This window comes from Tursiops truncatus, chromosome 6 (assembly GCF_011762595.2).
Source record: "Tursiops truncatus isolate mTurTru1 chromosome 6, mTurTru1.mat.Y, whole genome shotgun sequence".
Lineage (NCBI taxonomy): Eukaryota > Metazoa > Chordata > Mammalia > Artiodactyla > Delphinidae > Tursiops > Tursiops truncatus.
Window position 1 is genome coordinate 12,508,454 of NC_047039.1, and position 18,286 is coordinate 12,526,739.

Sequence of the window (18,286 nt, forward strand, 5' to 3'; positions counted from 1 at the left end):
ACAACAAGCCGAGTCCCCCGCCCCCTTTTCTGCGCCTGCGCAGTCCCTCCCCTGGCCCTGACGTCAGGACCCGCCCCGGCCACGTGATGACAACACAACAAGCGACGGGGCGGGGCGGGGGCGTTCCCAGGCGAGCGACAGACTTGGAGACGCGGGAGTCACGCTGACGCGCGCGCCAGGAATGAATTCCTGCCTGTCATTTGTACCGGCCGGATGGAGTGAGGTATGTGGCTGGAAGTGGGGTAGAGGATGGGGAGACGTCTGTAATGAGGAAGTGCAAGGCCCTCAGGTGCTGGCACGCAGGTCTCCCACACCTACAGGACCAACGTTATTTATCCAATACGTGAGCATTTCTTTTTTAATATCTGTAAGGACTCAGTCTGTAATAGGTATCGTGGTGACACAAAGTAAGCAAAAGTCCCCGTGCCTCCCCGTCATAAAACTGAAATAAAGCTGGTGGAACGCTGACACGCCAGTGAACAATGTAAGGCAGGCCAGACTTTTTCGTTGTTAAACAATTTTTTAAAAAATTAATTACAAACAACACGCAATCATTGTTAAAAAAAACAAAAGGAGAATTTCAGGAAAACATAGAGAAGAAAATAATCACCCACATCCCATCACTTAACCCATTTCTGGGACTTGACATGGCAAGCCATGTTTCGTTTACGTGGGTGACAGTAAACTATGTTCCTAAACATTCCACCTACTTCCTCTCTCCATGTCTTTATCGTTTCCTTGGTTTCGTTTATGTGTGACATCTATTTTTCTCATTTGTCTTTTAACCTGTTTCACTTTGCTGAAGTTAAAATTTTCAGGCAATGAGATCTATTATTTTTATATGGCTTGGGAATACCCTCACACCTTGATTTTGAATCTACTCCCTATAATTTTTTCCTAATTTTCTTACAGGTGTAATTTTTATATTTATACCCCTAATCCAGCTGAAACTTATTCTTGTATGTGTAAATTGCTTAATTTCAATTCTTCCCAACTGACCCAACAGTATTTATTAATTTTTAAGTCGTCCTTTCCACCCTGATTTGAAATTGCACCCTTATCACATTCTAAATTCCCACAAAAATGGGAGTTCATTTCAGGTTTCTCTACAGTAGCTCTCTTAGATAACTATTAGGGAAAGTTTGTTTAAAATTTTTCTTTGACTGTTTAATTACTCTTCAGATGAATTTAGGGGGGATGACTGACATACAAAGTTGTCTTCCATTCAGACATATCCCTCATTCTATTTTTATTAAAAATTTTAAAAGGTGTTCTTTAAAAAGATCTTAAACATTTCATAAACTTTTTTGAGTTTTAGTATAATCTTATACTCATTTTTTTTAAAGAAACATAGAAAGTTTCCTTTTCTATGTTCTTAAGTAGGTAAAATTGAAATTAATTTTCTGTTTCCCTTAAGGAAACATCCAGACCTAGTGGGGTTGTTTTTTGCAGGAGCGGGTAGCTCTGTTTCTGTAGGATGTTACCTTTATTTCTTATGTTGTGTTATTTGGACTTTATTTTCTCATGATCATATTACCTAATGGTTAATCTATTTTATTGGCTCTTTTAAACCCAGTTCCTTCTTCCTAATTGTATGATTCTTAAATCCTTTTTTATCAGCTTGAGATATAATTCACATACTACACAGTTAATCCATTTAAAGTTCACAGTTCACTGTTTTTTGTTATATTCAGAGTTGTGCAGCCATCACTACAGTCTAATTTTGGACTTTAGTCGCCCCCAAAAGAAACCCTATGCTTATTAGTTATGTCTCATTTTTCCTAATTTCTTACATTTGATGCTTATTTCAGTCCTTCTTTCTTTATTTGGGTATTTAAGAATTTTTCCCTGGTCAGAGTATGTTTTTGTACTATTTTTAGTTTGGAGATTTTTCTTAGGTTTTCTTTGAAGCGTAATACATCGTTCCTTTTGGGGAATGTTCCATGAGTATTTGAAAAGAAGGTATGGTTTCTGTGTTCAGGGCAGCAGGTCTGATGTATCTATTGTACTACCTTAGTAATAATGTCATTTAAGCTTTTTATATTTCCCCCCTCTCTATGTCTTATGGATTTCAAGAGGTCAATTAATATTTCCCACTCCTGATATGTTTCTATTTCTTCTATCTCTTTTGTCGTTGAGGCTTCATTATTTGATGCATAGATGCTCATAGCTGTGTCTTTATCATTATGAATTGGTCGTAATTGTGTCCTCAGGCCAACCTTGTCTGTTATTGAAATCATGATTCTGGTTTTTATTATTGTTATTATTGTTGTTTTTGTTCAGTTGCAACATTTTGATGTACTTCTACCCACTCTTTTAATTTCCTACTTTTCTGAATCACTTTCTATTAGGTGTGTCACCTGTTAACTGCAGAAAAGCAGTCTTTGCATTAGGATGTAATCAGAATTTCTTTTTCTTTTAATAGGGCAGTTTAACACATTTACATTTATTGATAGTTTACATGTAATTGGATTTAATATTGTTATTTTACATCGTGCTTTCCAGTTAATATCTTAAAATATCTTTCACTATGGCCCTATTTGTTTTCCAATGTATTTCATCATATAACCTAGAAATTTTAATTTTTCTTCAATTAGTAGCCTTTATAACTGCATATTTATATAATTCGGTCATTTCTTTAGATGGTTTCATTTAATGCTCAGAAAGGAACAATAGTGAAATTAGTATAATGCCCCTTCTTCCTCCTTTCCCTCTCCTACCCACTTTTTTAGAAGATCATGTTCTCTCTTAATATTTCCCTGCATGTCCATAGCCTAACTTTATGAGTTAAGGAACTGAAAAATGACCAAACTAAACCAAAGGCTAGCAGAAGGAAATAAATAATAAATATTATAGCAGAGATAAACATAATAGGCAAATAGTAAAACGACAGAGAGAATCAACAAAACCAAAAGTTGGCTCTTTGAAAATATCAACAGAATTGACCAGCCTTTAGCTAGACTGACAAGAAAAAGAGAAGAAGCAAATAGCTAGAATCAAAAGTGAAAGTGGGGACCTTACTACCAATTTGACAGAACTATGAATAAGAGAATACTGTGAAGAATTATGTGGCAACAAATTATAATTTCTCAGTGGTTACCATGAAGTTTACATTTAGCATCCTAAGTTTATAGCAATGTACAGTTGACCCTTGAATAACATGGGATTGAACTGCATGGGTCCATTTGTATGTGTTTTTTTTTTTTCAATAAGCACGACTATAATAATACATGATCCGTGGTTGGTTGAATCCGCAGGTGTGGAACCTCAGATACAGAGGGCCCACTGTAAAGTTATACATGGATTTTCAACTGTGCCCATAACCCCCATGTTGTTGAACCCCCATGTCAAGTGAAGTTGGAATTGATACCAACATAGCTTCACTGACATAGGAAAACTCTGTTCCTGTATAGCTTCGCTCCCTTTTATGTTGTTATTGCTGCAAATTATGTCTTGATACATTGTATGCCCTTTAACCTAGACTTATAATTACTATTTTATGCATTATTCTTTTAAATCATATAGGAAACAAAAAGAGGAGTTAACAGACCAGAACCACGGTAACAGTGGTTTTATGTTTACCTATGTACTTACCTTTACTGGGGTTCATAAGTCTTTGAGTTACCTTTCATTTCAGCCTGAGGATTTATTTATTTATTTTTAAGCATTTCATGTACTGAAAGTCTACTAGTGATGAACTCCCTCATTCCTTAGCTGGGAATATCTTAATTCCATCTTCATTTTTGAAGGATAGTTTTGCCAGATATAGAATTCTTGGTTGGTAGTTCTTTCTTTCAGCACTTTTTCCAGTATTTTCCTACTATCTTCTTACCTCTGTAGTTTCTGATGAGAAATCAGCTCTTCAGAAATTCGTTTGTTTTATCTTTTAGATTCCACATATAAGTGATAACATACAGTAATATAACATACAGTATTTGTCTTTCTCTGTCTGACTTATTTCACTAAGCATAAATACTCTCTAGGTCTATACACACTGTTGCGAATGGCAGAATTTCATTCTTTTTTATGGCTGAGTAATATATGTGTGTACATTACATATTCTTTATCCATTCATCTATTGATGAACACTTAGGATGCTTCCATATCTTGGCTATTGTAAGTAATTCTACTGTGAACATTGGGGTCATGTATCTTTGCAAATTAGTGTTTTCGTTTTCTTCAGATACATACCCAGGAGTAGAATTACCGGATCATATGGTATTTCTATTTTCTGTTTTTTGAGGAACCTTCATATTGTTTTCAGTAGTGGCTGCACCAATTTACAATCCCACTGACAGTGTACTAGGGTTCCCTTTTCTCTACATCCTTGCCAACATTTGTTCTTTGTAGACTTTTTGATGACAGCCATTTTGATAGGTGTGAGGTGATATCTCACTGTGGTTTTGATTTGCACTTCTCTGATGATTAGCAATGTTGAACATTTTTTCACGTGCCTGTTGGCCGTCTGTATATCTTCTTTGGAAAAAATGTCTATTCAGGTCTTCTGCCCATTTTTTAATTAGGTTGTTTGGTTTTTTGCTTGTTTTCTGATGCTAAGTTGTATGAGCTGTTTATGTATTTTGGATATTAACCCCTTATTGGTCATATCATTTGCAAATATTTTCTCCCATTCAGGAGGTTGTCTTTTTGTTTTGTCTATGATTTCCTTTGCTGTGAAAAAGCTTTTAAGCTTAATTAGGTACCATTTGTTTAATTTGCTTTGTTTCTTTTGCCTTAGGAGACAGGTCCAAAACAATATTGCTACCATTTATGTCAAATAGTGTTCTGCCTGTGTTTTCTTCTAGGAGTTGTATGATTTCTAGTCTTACATCTAGGTCTTTAATCCATTTGGGGGTTTTTTTTGAATTTTATTTATTTTTTTATACAGCAGGTTCTTATCAGTCATCCATTTTATACACATCAGTGTATACATGTCAATCCCAATCTCCCAATTCATCACACCACCCCCACCCCCTTGCCGCTTTCCCCCCTTGGTGTCCATACGTTTGTTCTCTACATCTGTGTCTCAATTTCTGCCCTGCAAACTGGTTCATCTGTACCATTTTTCTAGGTTCCACATATATGCATTAATATGTGATATTTGTTTTTCTCTTTCTGACTTACTTCACTCTGTATGACAATCTCTAGATTCATCCATGTTTCTACAAATGACCCAATTTCATTTCTTTTTATGGCTGAGTAATATTCCATTGTATATATGTACCACATCTTCTTTATCCATTTGTCTGTCTATGGGCATTTAGGTTGCTTCCATGACCTGGCTATTGTAAATAGTGCTGCAATGAACATTGGGGTGCATGTGTCTTTTTTTTTTTTTTTTTCTGTACGCGGGCCTCTCACTGTTGTGGCCTCTCCCGTTAAGGAGCACAGGCTCCAGACGCGCAGGCTCAGCAGCCATGGCTCACAGGCCCAGCCGCTCCGCGGCATGTGGGATCTTCCCAGACCGGGGCACGAACCTGTGTCCCCTGCATCGGCAGGCGGACTCTCAACCACTGCACCACCAGGGAAGCCCCCTCATGTCTCTTTTTGAATTACGGTTTTCTCTGGGTATATGCCCAGTAGTGGGATTGCTGGGTCATATGGTAATTCTATTTTTAGTATTTTTTTAAAAATTTATTTATTTATTTATGGCTGTGCTGGGCCTTCCCTGCTGCATGCGGGCTTTCTCTAGCCGCGGAAAGCAGAAGCTACTGTTCGTTGCCAGGGCATGTGGGATCTTCCCAGGCCAGGGCTTAGAACCCGTGTCCCCTGCATTGGCAGGCAGACTCCCAACCACCATGCCACCAAGGAAGTCCACTATTTTTAGTTTTTAAGGAACCTCCATACTGTTCTCCATAGTGGCTGTATCAATTTACATTCCCACCAACAGTGCTTGAGGGTTCCCTTTTCTCCACACCCTTGCCAGCATTTGTTGTTTGTAGATTTTCTGATGATGTCTATTCTAACTGGCATGAGGTGATACCTCATTGTAGTTTTGATTTGCATTTCTCTAATAATTAGTGACGTTGAGCAGCTTTTCATGTGCTTCTTGGCCATCTGTATGTCTTCTTTGGAGAAATGTCTATTTAGGTCTTATGCCCATTTTTTGATTGGGTTGTTTGTTTTTTTAATATCGAGCTGCATGAGCTGTTTATATATTTTGGAGATTAATCCTTTGTCCGTAGCTTCATTTGCAAATATTTTCTCCCATTCTGAGGGTTGTCTTTTCGTCTTGTTTGTAGTTTCCTTTGCTTTGCAAAAGCTCTTAAGTTTCATTAGGTCCCATTCGTTTATTTTTGTTTTTATTTCCATTACTCTAGGAGGTGGATCAAAAAATATCTTGCTGTGATTTATATCATAGAGTGTTCTTCCTATGTTTTCCTCTAAGAGTTTTATAGTGTCTGGTCTTACATTTAGGTCTTTAATCCATTTTGAGTTTATTTTTGTGTATGGTGTTAGGGAGTGTCCTAATTTCATTCTTTTACATGTAGCTGTCCAGTTTTCCCAGCACCACTTATTGAAGAGACTGTCTTTTCTGCATTGTATATCCTTGCTTCCTTTGTCGTAGATTAGTTGACTGTAGGTGCGTGGGTTTATCTCTGGGCTTTCCGTCCTGTTTCATTGATCTATATTTCTGTTTTTGTGCCAGTACCATATTGTCTTGATTAAGGTACCTTTGTAGTATAATCTGAAGTCAGGGAATCTGATTCCTCTAGCTCTGTTTTTTTCCCTCAAGACTGCTTTGGCTATTTGGAGTCTTTTGTGTCTCCATACAAATTTTAAGATTTTTTGTTTTAGTTCTGTAGAAAATGCCATTGGTAATCTGATAGGGATTGCATTGAATCTGTAGATTGCTTTGGGTAGTATAGTCATTTTCACAATATTGATTTTCCAATCCAAGAACATGGTATATCTCTACATCTGTTGATATCATCTTTAATTTCTTCTAATTTCTTATAATTAAGTGTCTTATAGTTTTCTGCATACAGGTCTTTTGTCTGCTTAGGTAGGTTTATTCCTAGGTATTTTGTTCTTTTTGTTGCAGTGGTAAATGGGAGTGTTTCCTTAATGTCTCTTTCAGATTTTTCATCATTACTATATAGGTATGCAAGAGATTTCTGTGCCTTAATTTTGTGTCCTGCAACTTTACCAAATTCATTGATTAGTTCTGGTACTTTTCTGGTTGCATCTTTAGGATTCTCTATGCATAGTATCATGTCATCTGCAAACAATGACAGTTTTACTTCTTCTTTTCCAATTTTTATTTCTTTTTCTTCTCTGATTGCTGTGGCTAGGACTTCCAAAACTATGTTGAATAATAGTGGCAAGAGTGGACATCCTTGTCTTGTTCCTGATCTTAGAGGAAATGCTTTCAGTTTTTCACCATTGAGAATGATGTTGGCTGTGGGTTTGTCATATATGGCCTTTATTATGTTGAGGTAGGTTCCCTCTATGCCCACTTTCTGGAGAGTTTTTATCATAAATGGTGTTGAATTTTGTCAAAAGCTTTTTCTGCATCTATTGAGATGATCATATGGTTTTTATTCCTTAATTTGTTAATGTGTTGTATCACACTGATTGATTTGCATATACTGAAGAATCCTTGCATTTCTGGGGTAAATCCCACTTGATCATGGTGTATGATCCTTTTAATGTGCTGTTGGATTCTGTTTGCTAGTATTTTGTTCAGGATTTTTGCATCTATGTTCATCAGTGATATTGGTCTGTAATTTTCTTTTTTTATAGTATCTTTGTCTGGTTTTGGTATCAGGATGATGGTGGCCTCATAGAATAAGTTTGGGAGTGTTCCTCATCTGCAATTTTTTGGAACAGTTTGAGAAGAATGGGTGTTAGCTCTTCGCTAAATATTTGATAGAATTCACCTGTGAAGCCATCTGGTCCTGGACTTTTGTTTGTTAGAAGATGTTTCATCACAGTTTCAATTTCATTACTTGTGATTGGTCTGTTCATATTTTCTGTTTCTTCGTGGTTCAGTCTTGGAAGGTTGTACCTTCTAAGAATTTGTCCATTTCTTCCAGGTTGTCCATTTTATTGGCATAGAGTTGCTTGTAGTAGTCTCTTAGGATGCTTTGTATTTCTGTGGTGTCTGTTGTAACTTCTTCTTTTTCATTTCTAATTTTATTGATTTGAGTCTTCTCCCTCTTTTTCTTGATGAGTCTGGCTAATGGTTTATCAACTTTGTTTATCTTCTCAAAGAACCAGCTTTTAGTTTTATTGATCTTTGCTATTGTTTTCTTTGTTTCTGTTTCATTTATTTCTGCTCTGATCTTTACGATTTCTTTCCTTCTGCTAACTTTGTGTTGTGTTTGTTCTTCTTTCTCTAGTTCCTTTAGGTGTAAGGTTAGATTGTTTATTTGAGATTTTTCTTGTTTCTTGAGGTAGGCTTGTATAGCTATAAACTTCCCTCTTAGAACTGCCTTTGCTGCATCCCATAGGTTTTGGATAGTCGTGTTTTCATTGTCATTTGTCTCTAGGTATTTTTTGATTTCTTCAGTGATCTCTTGGTTATTTAGTAACGTATTGTTTAGCCTCCATGTGTTTGTGTTTTTTACGATTTTTTCCCTGTAATTCATTTCTAATCTCATAGCATTGTGGTCAGAGAAGATGCTTGATATGATTTCAATTTTCTTAAATTTACTGAGGCTTGATTTGTGTGACAAGATGTGATCTGTCTTGGAGAATGTTTTGTGCACACTTGAGAAGAAAGTGTAATCTGCTGTTTTTGGATGGAATGTCCTATAAATATCAATTAAATCTATCTGGTCTATTGTGTCATTTAAAGCTTGTGTTTCCTTATTTATTTTCATTTTGGATGATCTGTCCATTGGTGTAAGTGAGGTGTTAAAGTCCCCCACTATTATTGTGTTACTGTCGATTTCCTCTTTTATAGGTGTTAGCAGTTGCCTTATGTATTGAGGTGCTCCTATGTTGCGTGCATATATATTTATAATTGTTATATCTTCTTCTTGGATTGGTCCCTTGATCATTATGTAGTGTCCTTCTTTGTCTCTTGTAACATTCTTTATTTTAAAGTCTATTTTAGGTGATATGAGTATTGCTACTCCAGCTTTCTTCTGATTTCCATTTGTATGGAACATCTTTTTCTATCCCCTCACTTTCAGTCTGAATGTGTCCCTAGGTCTGAAGTGGGTCTCTTGTAGACAGCATGTATATGGGTCTTGTTTTTGGATCCATTCAGCAAGCCTGTGTCTTTTGGTTGGAGGATTTATTCCATTCATGTTTAAGGTAATTATCGATAGGTATGTTCCTATTACCATTTTTTTAACTGTTTTGGGTTTGTTTTTGTAGGTCCTTTTCTTCTCTTGTGTTTCGCACTTAGAGGAATTCCTTTAGCATTTGTTGTAGAGCTGGTTTGATGGTGCTGAATTCTCTTAGCTTTTGCTTGTCTGTAAAGCTTTTGATTTCTCCATCGAATCTGAATGAGATCCTTGCGGGGTAGAGTAATCTTGGTTGTACGTTCTTCCCTTTCATCACTTTAAGTATATCATGCCACTACCTTCTGGCTTGTAGAGTTTCTGCTGAGAAATCAGCTGTTAACCTTACGTAAGTTCCCTTGTATGTTATTTGTCGTTTTTCTTTTGCTGCTTTCAATAATTTTTCTTTGTCTTTAAGTTTTGCCAGTTTGATTACTATGTGTCTAGGTGTGTTTGTTCTTGGGTTTATCCTGTATGGGACTTTCTGCACTTCCTGGACTTGGGTGGCTCTTTCCTTTCCCATGTTAGGGAAGTTTTCGACTATAATCCTTCAAATATTTTCTCGGGTCCTTTCTCTCTCTCTTCTCCTTTTGGGACCCCTATAATGCAAACGTTGTTGCGTTTAGTGTTGTCCCAGAGGTCTCTTAGGCTGTCTTCATTCTTTTTTCTTTATTCTATTCTGCAGCAGTGAATTCCAGCATTCTGTCTTCCAGGTCACTTATCCGTTCTTCTGCCTCGGTTATTCTGCTATTGATTCCTTCTAATGTAGTTTTCATTTCAGTTATTGTGTTGTTCATCTGTGTTTGTTCTTTAATTCTTCTAGATCTTTGTTAAACATTTCTTGAGTCTTCTTGATCTTTACCTCCATTCTTTTTCCAAGGTCCTGGATCATCTTCACTATCATTCTTCTGAATTCTTTTTCTGGAAGGTTTCCTATCTCCACTTCACTTAGTTGTTTTTCTGGGGTTTTATTGTGTTCCTTCATCTGGTGCATAGCCCTCTGCCTTTTCATCTTGTCTGTCTTTCTGTGAATGTGGTTTTTGTTCCACAGGCTGCAGGATTGTAGTTCTTCCTGCTTCTGCTGTCTGCCTTCTGGTGGATGAGGCTGTCTAAGAGGCTTGTGCAAGTTTCCTGATGGGAGGCACTGGTGGTGAGTAGAGCTGGTTGTTGCTTTCGTGGGCAGAGCTCAGTAAAACTTTAATCCACTTGTCTGCTGATGGGTGGGGCTGGGTTCCCTCCCTGTTGGTTGTTTGGCCTGTGTCGACTCAACACTGGAGCCTACCTGGGCTCTTTGGTGGGGCTAATGGCGGTCTCTGGGAGGGCTCACGCCAAGGAGTACTTCCCAGAACTTCTGCTGTCAGTATCCTTGTCTTCACAGTGAGACACAGCCACCCCCTGCCTTTGCAGGAGACCCTCCAACAGTAGCAGGTAGGTCTGGTTCAGTCTCCTATGGCGTCACTGCTCCTTCCCCTGGGTCCCAGTGCACACACTACTTTGTGTGTGCCCTCCAGGAGTGGAGTCTCTGTTTCCCTGAGTTCTGTCGAAGTCCTGCAATCAAATCCCGCTAGCCTTCAAGTCTGATTCTTTAGGAATTCTTCCTCCCGTTGCCAGACCCCCAGATTGGGGAGCCTGATGTGGGGCTCAGAACCTTCACTCCAGTGGGTGGACTTCTGTGGTATAAGGGTTCTCCAGTTTGTGTGTCACCCACCTACCAGTTATGGGATTTGATTTTATTGTATTTGCGCCCCTCCTACCATCTCATTGTGGCTTCTCCTTTGTCTTTGGGTGTGGGGTATCTTTTTTGATGAGTTCCAGTTTCTTCCTGTCGATGATTGTTCAGCAGTTAGTTGTGATTCTGGTGTTCTTGCAAGAGGGAGTGAGAGCATGTCCTTCTACTCCGCCATCTTGAACCAATCCTCTCCAGTTTTTTTGTTTTTTATATATGATGTGAGGAAATGTACTAATTTCATTCTTTTACATATAGCTGTCCTGTTTTCCTGGCACCACTTATTGAAGATACTGTGTTTTCTCAATTTTATATTCTTTCCTCCTTTGTCGTAGGTTAATTGAGCATAAGTATGTGGGTTTATTTCTGGGCTCTCTGTTCTGTTCCTTTCATCTATGTGTCTCTTTTTATGCCAGTACCATGATGGTTTGATTATTGTAGCTTTGTAGTATAGTCTGAAGTCAGGAAGCATGATAACTCCAGCTTTGTTCTTTTCTTCTTAAGACTGTTTTGGCAATTTAGGGTCTTTCGTGGTTCCATATAAATTTTAGGATTAGTTGTTCTAGGTCTGTGAAAAATGTCATGGGTATTTTGATAGGGATTGCATTAAATCTGCAGATTGCTTTAGGTAGTATGGACATTTAAAAAATATTAATTATTTTAATCCAAGAACACAGGATATCTTTCCATCTTTGTACCATCTTCAGTTTCCTTCATCAGTATTTTATGGTTTTCTGAGTATAGCTCTTTCAGCTCCGTAGTTAAGTTTATTCCTAGTTATTTTATTTTTTATGAGATTTAAATAGGATTATTTTCTTGCTTTCTCTTTCTGGTAGTTATTAGTGTACAAAAAAGCACCAGATTTCTGTATATTAAGCTTGTATCCTGCAACTTTGTGAATTCATTTATTACTTCTCCAATAGCTTTTTGGTGGAGATTTTAGCTTTTTCTCTGTGCAATGTCTGTCATCTGCAAATAGTGACAGTTTACTTCTTTTTATAATTTCTTTGGGAAGGTATCTGTTAAGGTCTTTGGCCCATTTTTAAAAAATTAGATCGTTTGTTTTTTTTGTTGAATTTTAAAAGTTCTTTGTATATTTTGCAGAACAGTCCTTTATGAGATATGTCTTTTACAAATATCTTTTCCCAGTTTGTAAATTGTCTTTTCTTTCTCTTGTCAGTGTCTTTCAAAGAGCTGAAGTTTTTTATTTTAATGAAACTCACCTTATCAATTATTTCTTTCACAGATTGTGCCCTTGGTGTTGCAATGAAAAAGTCATTGCCAAAAGCAAGGTCTTCTAGATTTTTTTTCCTATGTCATCTAACAGTTTTATAGTTTTATGTTTTACATTTAGATCTGTGATCTATTTTGAGCTAATTTTTGTGAAGGATGTAAAGTCTGTGTCTAGATTCATTTTTCTTCTTTAGCCTATTGATGTGACGGTTTACATTAATTGATTTTCTGTTAATGTAATGGCCTTGTAATGAACTGGCCTTGCATACCTGGGATAAGTCCCACTTATTTGTGGTATATACTTTTTTTAATACATTGTTGGATTTGATTTGCTAATAACTTTTGAGGATTTTTAAGTTTATGTTCATGGGAGATATTGGTTTGCAGTTTTCTTATAATGTCTTAGTCTGGTTTTGGTATTTGATACCCCAAGTTTGGTATTTGGTATTATGGTATGCTGGCCTCATGGAATGCATTAAGAAGAATCCTCTCTGCTTCTATCCTCTGAAACAGATTCTAGAGAATTAATATGATTTCTTTATTAAATGGTTGTTATAATTCACCAGTGAACCCATCGTGGCCTAGTGCTTTATGTTTTGGAAGATTTTTAATTATTAATTCAATTTCGTTAATAGATATAGGCCTATTTAAATGGCCTGTCGCTTCTCGTGTGAATTTTTGCACATCTTTTTTTTTTTGCAGTACACGGGCCTCTCACCGTTGTGGCCTCTCCTGCTGCGGAGCACAGGCTCCGGATGCGCAGGCCTAGCAGCCATGGCTCACAGGCCCAGCCGCTCCGCGGCATGTGGGATCCTCCTGGACCAGGGCACGAACCCGTGTCCCCTGCGTCAGCAGGCGGACTCCCAACCACTGCGCCACCAGGGAAGCCCCTGCACATCTTATCTTTCAAGAAATTCATCCGTTTCGTGTAGACTGTCAAATTTGTAAGTAGAGAGTTATTCATAGCATTCCTTTATTTTCCTTTTAATGTTCATGGGATCTGTATTGATGTTCCCCGTTCATTTCTTATATTAATAATTTGTGTCCTTTCTCTTTTATTCTTAATTAGCCTAGTGAGTGGTTGATTGATTTCATTGATCTTTGAAAAGAACTAGCTATTTGTTTCTTTTATTTTTTCTATCAATTTTCTGTTTTCTATTTCATTGATTTTTCTTTTAGTTTTTATTAATTTTCTTCTGTGTAGTTTTGACTTAATTTGTTCTTCTTTTTCTAGTTTCCTAAGATGGGACCCTACATTATTTATTTTAGATCTTTCTTCTTATTTTAATACATGCATTCAATAGTATAAATGTCTCTAAAGCATTGCTTTCACTGTCTTCCACAGATTGTGATTACTTATGCTTTAATTTTCATTTAGGTCAAATATTTTTATATTTCTCTTGAAATTTATTTGTTGACCTGTGTGTTATTTAGAAGTTTGTTGTTTAATGTCTGAGTCTTTTGTGATTTTCCGGCTTCTTTCTGTTATTGAATGCTATTTAATTCCACTGTGGACTGAGAGCAGTTATTATATGACTTCTGTTCTTTTAAATTTGTAAAGGTATGTTTTAGGGCCAGAATGTAATCTAGCTTGGTGAATGTTTCATGTGAATTTGAGAAAAATGTGTATTCTGTGGTTTTGCATGAAGCAGTTTATATCCAGTTGAACAATGGTGCTGTTGATTTCCACTATGTCTTTAATGGTTTTCTGCCAGTCTAATCTGTCCATTTCTTACAGAGGTGTGTTGACATCTCTGACCATAATAATAGATTCATCTATTTCTCCTTGCAGTTCTAGCTGTAAAGTGAAAAGCTTTTTTTGAAATTAATTAATTAATTTATTTTTTATTTTTGGCTGTGTTGGGTCTTTGTTGCTGCACACGGGCTTTCTTTAGTTGCAACGAGCGGGGGCTACTCTTCATTGCAGTGAACAGGTTTCTCATTGGGGTGGCTTCTCCTGTTGCGGAACATGGGCTCTAGGAGAGTGGGCTCAGTAGTTGTGGCGCACGGGCTTAGTTGCTGCACGGCATGTGGGATCTTCCTGGACCAGGGCTCGAACCCACATCCCCTGCATTGGCAGGCAGATTCTTAGCCTCTATGCCACCAGGGAAGTCCCCATTCCTTTACTTTTAATCTATGTTTGTTTTTCTGTTTAAAATAAACTTTTTTGTAGGTAACATGTAGGTGGGTGCTGTTTTTTGATTCACTCTGACAATCTCTGTCTTTTATTTGGCACATTTAGGCCATTTATGTTCAAAGTGATTATTAACATAGTTCGATTAATATTTACCACATTTATCACCATTTTCTTTTCTTTTTATTCAGTTTATTTAAACTAAAGAAATAAAAACAGTTTACCCATTTCTCCTACCCCTATATTGTGCCTCTGGTGACCACCAGTCTCTTCTCTGTATCTATGAGCTTGGTTTTATTTATTTATTTATTTATTTATTTGATTCTACATAAAAGAGAGATCATATGGTAATTGTCTTTCTCTGTCTGACTTATTTCAATTAGCATAATGCCTTCAAGATACATCCATGTTGTGGCAAATGGCATGATTTCATTGTTTATTATTGCTGTTGCTTGTTACTGTTTTCTGTTTTTTGCCCAGGTTCTTCCTATTTTTGTCTTCCACTCTTTTCCTGTCTTATGTAATTTTTTTTTTTTAAGTAATGTGTAAATACCTGAATAACTCTTTTTCCAAATGTATTTATTTATTTATTTATTTATGGCTGTGTTGGGTCTTCGTTTCTGTGCATGGGCTTTCTCTAGTTGTGGCAAGCAGGGGTCACTCTTCATCGCGGTGCGCAGGCCTGTCACTATCGTGGCTTCTGTTGTTGCGGAGCACAGGCTCCAGACGCGCAGGCTCCCAGACCAGGGCTCAAACCCGTTTCCCCTGCATTGGCAGGCAGATTCTCAACCACTGCGCCACCAGGGAAGCCCTGTCTTATGTAATTTTATTGGACAGTTTATATGATTCCATTTTGTCTTCTTTCTTAGCATATCATTTATACCTTTTTCCCTCTTTTTTCAGTGGTTGCCCTAGAGTTTGCAATATACATTTACAATTAATTCAGATCTACTTTCAAATAACACTGTACTGCTTCCCAGGTAGTATGAGCGACTTATAATAACAAAATAATCCTAATTCCTCCATCCCTTCTCTAGTATTATTATTTTTTTTTTTGCGGTATGCGGGCCTCTCACTGTTGTGGCCTGTCCCATTGCGGAGCACAGGCTCCAGACACGCAGGCTCAGCGGCCATGGCTCACGGGCCCAGCCGCCCCGCGGCACGGGGGATCTTCCCAGACCAGGGCACGAACCCGCGTCCCCTGCATCGGCAGGCGGACTCTCAACCACTGCGCCACCAGGGAAGCCCTTGTTTTGCTTTTATCCTGCTTGGTGTTCTGCGTTTTTTGTACCAGTGATTTGGTATTTGACGTTCATTTAGGGGAAAACTCTTAGTCATTATTTTTTTCAAATATCTTTTTTCCTTTTTCTCCTTTTTTCTCCTTCTGTTATAAACTGTGTATGTTACACCTTTTGTAGTTCTCCTACAGTTCTTTTGTAGGTTCCCTAAATGGGAAAACGATGAAGGAAATCATAGCAAGGCACATCCTAAATATGTGGCCAAAAAAAAAAGTGATAAAGAGAAAATCTTAAAAGTGATAGCTAAAAAACGACACACGACTTACAGAGAGACAAAGATAAGAAAACAGCAAACTCCTCATTGAAAACTATGGAAGGCAGAAAGTATTGGAATTTCTTAAAAGTGCTGAAAGCAAAAAGTCTACCTAGAATCTATATCCAATGAAAATTTCCTTTAATAAATACAAGATAACACATCATCATTAAATATGCCAACATCATAATAGCTACTGTTTAAACGCCAGGAAGTTTGCCACGTAAATTACTTCAGTTGATCCTCACCACACCCTGTGAGTTTAAGTATCATTATCAGTATCATTTTACCAGTGAGGAATCTGAAGCTTAGATACATTGAGTAGCTTCAGCAAGGTTATAGAGGACTAATCAAAAAGCCAGGATGTATTCACTCAATCATTCAATAAAATATTCTTTGAGCACTTCTCAAGTGCCAGGCATGTTTTGGCATCCCGATCACTGCAGTTAAGGCGGCCTCTTTATTGTAGCTTCCTATCTCAGTAGCAAGACAGGTAATTATCAAGTGTGTGATTGAAATAACTTCAGATAGTAACAAGCACCAAGACGTAAATAGAAGGTCAGCGGTTGGTGATTAAGACTAACTGAAGGATGTGGACTAGATTTAGTCTGCAGAAAACTCTCTGAGGAGTAGACATTTGAACAAAGACATAAAGGAGCAGCCTTGTGATGACCAGAAACTTGGCATGCTCAGAGCACAGGCAGGAGGCCTGAGAATGGCAGCAGAAGGCCCAGACGGGAGCCCTAGAAGAAGAAAAGGGGGCGAGAGACAACGGCCTGTTCTTTAGCACTTGGTAAACTGCATTAGGGTTTCCTTGATGTAGGGAAGCAGATTTCAGTGAAGGCAAAGTACATTACTGAGGAAAGCCTGAATCACTCCCAACTGCCCTGGTAAATGTCCCTTTCCCATGTTTATTATGATGAGAAAAGCCACATGCAAGTGAGTTCCTAGTTAGGGGGGCAGGACATGTGGTCTAGCCGGGGCCACTTTGGGGGAAGGCCTGAAGATGAGTCTGTACCATAAAACGTTATTTACCATGAGGGGACATTTGTGAATTACGTGTGAGTTAAGCTGGGTCTAGATGCCAGAGAGTTTGTAGATACAAATGTCGTGGATGTATACACATTGCCTTCATCCAAACCCAGTTAGCTAACACATCAGGTAGAAGGTGGTGTCACACATTTACAATAGCAGCTAACGTTATTGTGTACTTAATATGAGCCAGGCTTTATAGGTACCTCATATAGATAATTTTCTATTTAGTTCTCTCAACAATCTTACAAGTTAGGTATTATTACTATTTTACAAATGAGAAAACTGAGACACTTGCGAAGTACCATACACAAGATGACAGTGATAGAACTAGTACTCGAACCCAGAACCATTTGACTGCAAAGTACAAACTCACCGCTACTATGCTCCCTTTTCATTTTCACACATATGTGAATGAAGCGGCCAGTGTATTCTGGTTGTTATCTAGTTTCTTGGCCTCCAAGGCACTGTCTAGAAAAATGGCTCCCGTTGGGCCAGATTCTTCTTTCCCCGGATTTACAGAGATCCCACCTGGACACACCAGCTGCACTGCCAGGCATCCTTCCTTCAGAACTTTTTACTAATCACAGAGTTCCTACTTATTAGTTATGGGGTTATGCGAAGTTTAGTCTATGAGGTGTAATTATTTAGCATTTGACTTGTAGGAAAGGATTGGTTTCCTTTCAAATGCTCAAAAAAAAAAAAAAAAAATGCTGGCTGCCCGTGCATTCATCCGGGGAATGATTTCTCTCAAATTATAGTTTTACTTTCCTGTCAAGAGAAAGAGCCACAGTTGTTATCATGCAGAAAATATTTTGCCTTGATCCCTGAAGTTTCATCGAGTTTGAGAACTCTGCAGTGTTATTGCTTTTGGAAAAATAAGGACCAAATGATATAAATCAGTCAGGAAATGGACGTACTGATCCACAATTTTGGGAACTGCTTTGGCACCTGTAATATTGATATCTAAATTAGGATCTTAAGGGAATTCCCTGGAGGTCCAGTGGTTAAGAATCCGAGCTTTCACTGCTAAGGGCCTGGGTTCGATCCCTGGTGGGGGAACTAAGATCCCACAAGCCATGCGGTGCAGGGCCAAAAGAAACAAACAAAAATAACTTAGGATCTTAAGCTTGTGGCACTAACAAAGCTTTGTCTACACCCTTTCTGGTGGATACTGTGTATTCAAATTTTAAATGTAGTCTATTGATCTAGAACTTTCACTTTCAGGAAATTGGCCTAACAAAATAATCAAAGAGTCTGTACATGGATAGTCATTGCAGCATTATTAGCAACAAAAAATTTAGAAAAAAAAAACTAGATGTGGCCAATAAAGTCAGTTTAATATGCAATGGTATATCCTTGTAATACAGTCAT

General features: G+C 37.8%; 1 long non-coding RNA gene across 3 annotated transcripts in view; it reads left to right on the forward strand.

The window, feature by feature from the left end:
- Nucleotides 1-24: 24 nt before the first annotated feature.
- Nucleotides 25-18,286, forward strand: part of LOC141278939 (uncharacterized) — a 69,135-nt gene continuing 50,873 nt past the window's right edge. For 2 of the 3 annotated variants that reach the window (XR_012332387.1, XR_012332386.1), the window contains exon 1: nucleotides 25-223. This is a non-coding gene — a long non-coding RNA (uncharacterized lncRNA). Of the gene's footprint in view, nucleotides 224-12,897; nucleotides 13,140-18,286 lie in introns of all 3 variants that reach the window. The other variant, XR_012332385.1, reaches the window with a different exon arrangement.